Genomic DNA, 9,781 nt, shown 5'->3' on the forward strand with positions numbered 1-9,781 from the left:
AACCCTCTCAACAATCTCAAGAGGTGGGCACTTGGATTAGCACCATTTTACAAATAGGGAAACTGAGGCACAGAGAGGCTAAGCTGGTGAGTGGTAGGGCTCTGTGGTTCCAGAGCCTGTGCCCTCCTCACTGCAGAGTCATGATGTAAACACAGATTTCTCTTAACGCCAATGCTCCTTCCAACGGCTGCAGCCAGAGCTGCTCTCTCTGCTGGCACCCACCCCTGCAGGGGAATGGAATGGCTCGGGGGGTAGTGACAAGCCTGGCTGTGTCCAGCCTGGCCTGGTGCAGGAACACTGTGTTTCAGAAACACTGAATAATCTGGGCAGCCGCTGGACACTGCTGTGGCCTTCACCCAGCCTGACAGAAGGACAGCCAGCCAGCCCCCCCTGCCCCAATCCCAGCAGGGCCTGAGGACTCAGGAGCCCTAGAGGGCTGGGGACAGAGTCAACCTCAGTATCTGGAGCCAAAGCCCAAGCCTGCCCTGCCAGGTCCTGCCTACACAGGTGAAAGGGAAGAGTTAGGGTCAGGCACCGTGCACACCCCCTGACCAGCCCAGCCCCCAGTGGACTAACAGGCAGGTTGCTCTGGGCAGCTCTTAGTGGTCTCCTCTCTGGAGATAAAGTCAGTACCATCCCCACCACCACCCTCAGAAGCATAACAACGACAGACATCCCTGGCCACTAAGTCTCCCACACGCAAGGCCCTATCTGGGCTGCTCTGCAATACGCCCACTGTAGAGATCCCAAGACCTTGAAGCTGGGCAGCAGCAGAGCCTGGACTCGTGCTCCTGCAGGCCTACGATGGCCCTAAGTTCTGGGAACTGGGTGGGCTTTTCTCAGGAATAAACCCCACCTCTAGTTTACTGAACCCAAGAGGCGGCCACGGAAGCAGACTCCGAGGTAGGAAGCAGGGTAGGGAGGGGGTGTGCTTATTTCCTTGGCAGAGATGGAGGGCCTGAGCTAAAGGCCAGAGGTGGGAAAAGCACAAAGGTAAAAGGGGCCTGTTCCAATATGCTACAGGATATATGGGCAGGGGGCGCAGGGATGGGTTAGGGCCCATGGTGGAGGGGCATCATGGCACCCTGCTGGGACCTCAGGGTCACCCCATCCCCCCACATTTCCCTGCAGGAAGGAGAAGCACTTCCCAGGCTGGCTGCCACCTCAGGTCAGTCTTGCCTCCCTCAGGGCCTCAGTCTCCCCATCTGTGAGCGGAAACCGCGGTTAAAACCGTCTATAAAGGCCCTGCCCCCTGCCTCCACTACGAGGTCCTGAGACTTCGAAGCTGCCTGCCTGTCCCACCAAGCACATAACGCTAGACCATCCCCATCCCCAGAGCTGCTCTCCGCAGCCAGGGCTCCTTGAGAAGGCGAAGAGCAGCAGGCCCCTCCCCAGGCCACGAAAGGCGTGGACAGTCTGTAGTCTTTGGGCTGGAGAAACCACGCTGATGCCTGAAACCCCACCGTTAAAAGCTTCGCTCCCTTACGCAAAACACTTCACAAGAACTGCACTCGCAGGGTCGGATGCGCGCGAAGGGCTGGGGGTCCTTGGGGACGCCTCGGCCAAACAAAAGCGGAGCCAAGGTCACGCTCACTTCCCCTCCCACCTCCCGGGCCCGGCTTAGGGCTGCGGGCTGCGGCGCCCCGGGACCCAGGAGACTGGAGCAGAAGGGCCTCCCGCGACACAGCGGGAGAGGAGGAGGCGCAGGGACCCGGAAGGGAGGGGCCGCCGCGCTCACCGGGCCAGTGGGGGTCGGCGCGGCAGCGAGGTCCAGAGGCTGCAGGTCAGAGGAGGCGAGCAGTCGGTGCGCGACTAGGTGTACCAATTACTTGGGTCACGTGATGTGGCGGCGCCGGCAGCCACCGAGCGCGCGCCGGGGAGACTCCGCGCGCCGTGACGTCTCTGAGGACGCCCCGCCCAGCCCTGCCCCGTTGGCGCTGTCCGCGGTGCTGAAGGCCCAGGGAGGAGGGCTCCCGGGCCTGGAAGAGCGAAGATCCTGCAGACCGCAAGGCGAGATGACCCCGTCTGTCTGGGAAACCTGGCACGCTGCTGAGCCCCTGAACCCCGGGGTTCTCGTCCAAACACCAAGGAGAGTGAACCAGAAAAAAGTGTCCGTTTCTGTGTATGGAAGGATAGTTTCCGTTTTACAGACGGTAAACAGTATTTACAGATACTATTAGAAGTCCCAGTCTTAGGGCTATTTTGAAGAAAAGATGAGATAATGCATATTAAGTGCTTATCACAAAACCTGATACGCATTTTACCCATTCATTGTCCAAACTATGGAGACCTAGGCTGCCTTTACCTCCTTGTTGCTGCAATGAACACCTTCCTATACATTCCCTTAAGAACCTATGTGGAAACTTTTCTGGAATATATAACAGGGTGCTGAATTGCTGGGTCATGGGTTTGTGTATACTTAACTTGACTCAGCAGTGTTACATTGCTTCTTGATTCTGCATTCCCATAAACAGTGCAAGAGAATTTTTAAATCTTCATATCCCAGCCAACTCTTGGCAGTGTCTGGTCATATAATTTTTGCCAGAATAACAGATGCAATGTCATATCATTGTTTTAATCCACATTTCTCTGCTTATCAATGATTTGTATCTCATGTTGTTTGTTAGTTTGGGGGGCTTCCTGCTGTACTTGTCTTGCATTTTTCTCTTGTTTATATACAAGAGTTCCTGGAAGAGGAACATATGCATCCGAGGTTCAAACCGCCATCTACTTTCCCATGGATTACTGCAACAGCCCCTAACCGGCCTTCTTGCTTCCACACTTGCACCCCTGAATTTTAATCTCAACACACTAGAGTTTTCCTTGTAGAACACCAATTCAAATCGTGTTGCCCCTCTGCTCAAAACCCTCAAATGACTTCACTCAAAGGAAAAGGTAAAATCCTAACGTTTGCTTCTAAGGCTCATTATCTCACTTCAAATATTTCATGCATGCTACCATGCTTCATGAACAAAATCAGAAAACTAAAAGAAATATGTAACGTAATACTCTTGGTGTTAATTAAAAGCACCGGCCCATAAAACTACAACATACATTTCACAAGAACACATTCAAATACATATTGAACACATTCAAATACATATCAAACACATTAATATGGTTGCCTGGGGGAGGGGATTGAGGGATGCAGATATGGGGTAATTAAATGATTGTCCATACCAATACTGATAGGGTGCCAGAATGGACTAATATAATTAACTTTATCCTGCACCTAAAGCCCTCCCTCCAAAAGAATTGTTTATTTGGAGATATTTGAAAGTCCATATGGCCAAGGACCATATCTGTTTTCTATTGTATCCCCAGCACTTAGCATAGTGCCCAACTCACAGCATGTTTTCAGTAAATATTTGTTGAATGAATAAATGAAGGAGTAAGTGGACACTTAACTTGGACCCTGAAGGATAAGTAAGAGTTTCTCTGATGCAGAAGGGCTGGGTTCATTGGGAGTTCTTTGATTAAAAGCACCAGGAAATTATCTGGCTGGCTTCAGAAAAAGGAATTGATGGGAAAGTTGTCTAAAGGACAACTCAGAATCACAGGAAAACTGGAAAATTAGTCTCAGGGAGCAGGGCTGAGCCAGAAATGGACTGACTCTTCAAGGCTCTTATGATGTTCAAGATTCAAATTCCAAGAAGAGAGATGCTAAATGATCTGGCTTGGCCTGAAGGGGGGAAGAGGGGACCTGGAGCCACCCATATGAAACACACATGGATTGAGAAGAAAGGCAGATGGTTCATGGGATGCAGGTAGCACAAGAAATAGGAGTGGATGCTGGGAAAGAAAAAATCAACACACGTGCACAGAAGACCTCCAGCAGGAAAGCACCATATGCAAAAGCGGAGTTGTATGCAGGGCCAGGGGAATGGTAATTGCCTGGATGCACACAGGGAACTGGTGGCCTAGGCCAGGTGACACTGGGCTTTGTCTACCATGTCAAGGGGTTTGGACTCTATTCAGTAGGATATTGGATACCAGCAAGATTTTAAGCTCTGAGGGACGTGGTCAGATTTGCTTTTTAGAAAGATTTCTGTGGCAACTGGAGGGAAGATGGAGTAGTAAAAGGTGAGAGCAAAAATATATCCAGGTGAGAGGCAATAATGCACTGGCTGGCAGTAGAGGTAGAGAGAGAGGGACAGATTTAAGAGACATTTAGGAGTCAGCTCCATAGGGTTTAATGGTTGACCAGGCATGAGTGGTGGGCGCAATGATAACTCACAGATTTCTGGCTTTAGTGACTGTGGGGACAGTGGAACCTCTTAGTGAGCTGCAAAACAGGAGATGCAGGTTGGGGAGAACAACAGAAAAAGTATACAAGTTGGAGCCACCAATGAGCCACTTAAGAAAGATGAAGAGTATGACATGGAACAGCAGGCAGGAACAAAACCCTAGCAAATCAATAGGCTTCAGAACCTCCCATTTGCCCACAGCGGTCTTCAGAGTCACGAGAGGAAACACAGAGCCATGGAGAGAGACTCACACCATGGAGGGAAGCTGAGTCGCTGAAGGGGCTGGGCAGGGCAGTGAAGGGAAGCAGCTGCTGTAGGAGCCTTTTAGCCTAATTGATGCTCTGCTAATTACATTGATTAAAGCAAACATTTGGGGCAATTAAGACTCCCATGAGGATGTCTGCCATTCTCAGAAGACTGAGAAGCCCCGAGGCATGGCTATGGGCTCTGCAAAGATCTTCAGAAGCAGAAACCTTCCTTTTCTTCTCTCTCTCTGACAGAACATGCATGCAAGTTTGTATTTGTTCTGGTTGTATAGACTTTAGAATTTAAATAATACAGAAGGATACAGAGCAAAATGTGAAAATCTCCCTTCCACCTGCCTCAGCTTCACCTTTCTCCCCCTCCAGAAATTACTGGCCACAGCTGGGTGAACATCTGTATGAAACTGTCTGTGTATTTATCTAAGTCTACTTGTACAAATACACATTTATAAAAACATAAAATGCATCCACTAGACTGTAGTTCTGCAATTTGCTTCCTTTTTTCAATTGTCTTGAAGATCTTTATTTTAATTTCAGTACATGTAGGATCACCTCCTATTTCTTAATGGGTATATTGTATTCATTGTAGGGGTGTGTAATGATTATATTTAACTTCTTTTACATTGAACAGACATTTACAGCAAAAAAAAAAAAAAAGTCCTTCCACGTATATCCTTTAGCACGTGTGCAACTATTTTGGCAATACTGATTCCTAGAAGAAGTGTAACACTGGGTTAAGGGATATGGATGTTTTAATTTTTAATAACTACTGTCTTCAGTAAGACCATTCCAATATGTGTCCCCATTAACATTTGAGAGTTCCCACTTTCTTACATCCTTGCCAAGACTTGTTATTATCAGTCTTTTTAATTTGTGCCACTATGATAGATGAAAAAAAACTGTCTTAGTTTGTATAAAACTGGTAAGTGCAGTTGAGAACCTTTTAATGTTTATTTTGTATTCCTCTTCTGTGAATTGCCTAATCATTTTCTTTGCGCGTTTTTCTAATGGGTTGTTTTCATCTTTCTTATTGATTCATCTAAACTCTGTATATATTCTGGATAAGAATACTTTGGTATGTCATAAATACTGAAAATATTTATTTCCCCCAGTCTGTCACTTGTCTTTTAACTTTGTTTATAGATGTTTTAGCCATATGGTAATTAACACTTGTCATGGGCTGAATTGTGTCTCCCACCACCAAATTCATATGCTAAACGCCCAGTACTCAGAATCATAATAATCATATTTGGAGATAAGATCTTTAAAGATCTTAATTAAGTTAAAATGAGGTTACTAAGTTAAAATGAGGTAGTTAGGGTGGGCATTATAAGTACTTATAAGAAAAGAAATTTGGACACAGACATCTTTACACACAGAGGTAAGACCATGTGAAAACAGAGGGAGAAGGTGGCCATCTGCAAGCCAAGGAGAGAGGCCCCAGAAAAAACCAACCCTGATGACACCTTGATCTTAGACTTCTGGCCTCCAGAACTGTGAGAAAATTAATTTCTGTTGTTTAAGCCCCCTTGTCTGTGGTACTTTGTTACGGTGGCCTTAGAAATGAATACAGTGCTCTTGTTGGAGGCTCCATTCCTTAATTTGAGAACCACTCAGGACTCCAGGGTTTTCCCTCAATTCCAGCTTCTCCTGGGTCAGGGCTCCTTCTATCCCCAGGTTGGGTAGGGATGGCCCCATTTTACCCTCTCATACAGCTCCTCGTTAAAGTCTGCTTACAGTTGACAAGTACATTTCTTTTGTTCTTTCCTCTCCCATCTCATTATATTATTATTTTGAAGAGAGATTCCGAAAGGACAGATCATCACTCAGAGGCAAATACTGTTAGCTTTGGGGTAGATTTTATCTTCACTTTTAAAAATACATCTTTTACAAACACAGTTGAGATAACATGTTATTTACTTAACAGGACAACTTAAGCATTTCCCACCTTCTAAAATATTTATAAACCTGGTTTTAATGACTGCAAGTATATAATGATATATTTTCTTGGGTGTTTCCTCTAGCACGATTTTTTTTCCAACACAAGCCATGCTCTGTCTGTGGCCTCTGACCAGACTTCACACTGCTCGCTTTGTTCCCACCATGATTATTGCTCCCACCACAGTGCCAGGTTATGTGCTAAGCACTTAACAGGTGTCATCCCATATATTCTTATTTTTTAAATTTATTTAATTTATTTATCTTTGGCTGCGTTGGGTCTTTGTTGCTGCGCACGGGCTTTCTCTAGTTGCGGCGAGCGGGGGCTACTCTTCGTTGTGGTGCGTGGGCTTCTCATTGCAGTGGCTTCTCTTGTTGCAGAGCATGGGCTCTAGGCGCGCGGGCTTCAGTAGTTGTGGCACGTGGGCTCAGTAGCTGTGGCTCATGGGCTTAGTTGCTCCACGGCATGTGGGATCTTCCTGGGCCAGGGCTCAAGCCTGTGTCCCCTGCATTGGCAGGTGGATTCTTAACCACTGTGCCACCAGGGAAGCCCCATCCCATATATTCTTTACAACAACTGAGAGATGAGGAAACTGCCACTTGCAGAGGTCACATATAGATGTAGATGGAGGCAGAGTAACACTCTGTGTATCAATAAAGAAATATCAGTGTAGAACTCTGAGACTTCCAGCTCCAGTCCCAACACTCATTCAGTGGAACTAAAAGCTGAACACTGACTGAGGTGCTGATATTTGCACAGGGTTACAGAACACAGCCAGATGAAGAAGTCTTGTTACCCAAAAACTGGGTTTGCCTCTTGGTGGATGTGGAGCCAAAAGACACAGCCAATCCAAAGAGCAGGGGAAGGAAGGATTTTATTACTTGTAATGAGTAAGGAGAACACCAGGGATATTTGCCAAAGCTATGTCTCCCAGAACAGCAAAATTGGGGAAGATTTAAGCTAAGGGGGCATACATATTCGTGAAGGGGATTGAGCAGAGGAGAATTCAGCATAGAATTGAGGCAAAGTTTAACAGAGTCTGGGCTCTAGTTGATTGATATCACGAGGGTAAGCAAAAGTCAGCATGGTCATTCCTTAGGGTCTAGTTAGTCTGGTGGTTGAGTGCTTGAGGGGGTTTGGATCCTTGGATCCTGCAAAATAGCTCAAGGATGTGCTTCAGGCTAATCTTTACCTTTGAAACAGAACTGGGAACCTTTACAACTGATTTATTGTCTCCAATATGGTTAAGTCATTTCCCTGGTCTGGTAATAGCTGCTTATTCTTACATTCTTTGTTCCTTTAAAATCATTAAATACAGAGGCCTATTCTTTTGCAAGGGCAAGCTTGGGGCCAGGCTTAGATCACAAAATGGCTTGGGCCTAAAACAGCTACTCTTATGTCAAGAAAGCCGTGCCTGGTTCTCTTCCTCCAGGGACCCCCCTACCCTATCGGGCTACAGCCTGGCCTCCTGTCTCTTCACCCTGGCTCTTTCCATGCCCCAGGCTGCCCTCTCACATGCTTCACACCCTCTCCTAGAGAGGGCACAACCCAGGAGGCCCCAGCACCCAAGGACTTCTCCAGACAAGCCTCTACCCCAGGGAAGTTCAACTTCCCACCTTCTCCAAACTCTCTCCTTTTGGCGCTTGGTGGGTGGTGATCTATAGATGAAAGCTTCATTAATTCAGGTTCCAATAGCTCAGAATCAGTGTAGGATCATTCATTCTCAAGGTACATTCATATTAACCTTAACAATCTATGTACATGGTTTTTTTTTTTTGTACATGGTTGTTTTATAGCAAACTTATTAAAATCAGTGATATGGAAAAGGAACACTTTAAATTAAACTTCTTATTTTGAGATAATTCTATATTCATTTGCAGTTGTAAGAAATAACACAGAGAGATACTGTGTACTCCACCCAGTTTCCCCCAGTGGTAACATCTTGCAAACCAATATCATAACCAGGGTATCGACATCTTCTATCAATACAGCCAATATATAGATCATTTCTATCACCAGGAGAATCCCTTATGTTACCCTTTTACAGCCACATTTGGTGTTGTCACTTTTTTTTTTTTTGGAAATTTTACTCTTTCTGATAGGTTTCTAGTGATATCTCATTATGGTTTTATTTTGCATTTCTCTGACAGCTAATGAACATCTATCTTTTCATGTGCTTGTTTACCATCTGTGTATCTTCTTCAGTGAAATGTTCATGTCTTAAAGCCCCTTTCTAATTGGATTGCTTTTTTTTTTTTAACTGTTGAGTTTTGAGAGTCCTTTATATATTCTAGATACTAGTCCTTGAGCATATGTGGTATGCAAATATTTTCTCCCAGTCTGTAGTTTCTCTTCATCCTCAAAACAGGGTCTTACATTGAACTAAAGTTTTCAATTCTGATAAGTCCAATTTATTAATTTTTCATTTTACGGCTTGTGCTTTGGTTTTCAGTCTAAGAACTTTTTGCCTAGCCCTAGATCCTGAAGATTTTCTCCTCTATATTTTTTTCAGAGTTTTTGGGTTTTACATTTTATATTTAAGCCCATCATCCATTTTGAGTTAATTTTTGTTTAAGGGGTAAAACTTAGGTTGAGCTTCATTTTTTTTTTTTTTTTTTTTTGCCTACAGATGCCCAATTGCTCCTGCAGTATTTGTTGAAAAGGCTATCCTCCCTCCATTGAATTGATTCTATACCTTTGTCCAAACTCAGTCAGGCATGTTTGTGTGGCTCTATCCCTGGGCTGTGCTTTATTGAGATATAATTCCCATTCCATACAAGTCACCCATTTAAAATGTACCATTCAATGGTTTTTAGTAAATTCCCAGAGTTGTGCAAACCATCACCACAATCAAGTTAGAACATTTCATCACCCCCAAAAGAAACCAAAAGGGGAACTTTTACCACCTTAAGAAAAACAAGTGGTTCCAAGATCTACGGCTTTTTAAAAATTGTCTGTGGGTTCCCTAAAGTGGAGAACAGGCCTCCTCTGATAAGCCGGTGATGTGTCAGTAGTCTGATCATAGGCCTGGAGGGGTCAGCTTCACCAGAAGCACTTCAACAAGCTCCCCACAGTCAGTCACAGCTGCCTCCCACAGACCTTACTTGCTCCCAGCATTGGGACTTGGCTGCCAACTTCCAGAGGACAGGCCAGAGTTTTCATCCTGGGAAGATGGACCCGCTGCTGCCAAGCCTCTGCATTACCACCAGTTCCTCCTCCAGCTGGCCCTTTACACTCTGACCCAGGCCAGGTGGAGCCGGCACAAAGACTGGGGTGATTTGGGCTTTTGTTTGGAGCAGCTGGATGCAGATGCAAGTTCAGTCCCCAAACCC

Source organism: Eschrichtius robustus, chromosome 7 (assembly GCF_028021215.1).
Source record: "Eschrichtius robustus isolate mEscRob2 chromosome 7, mEscRob2.pri, whole genome shotgun sequence".
Lineage (NCBI taxonomy): Eukaryota > Metazoa > Chordata > Mammalia > Artiodactyla > Eschrichtiidae > Eschrichtius > Eschrichtius robustus.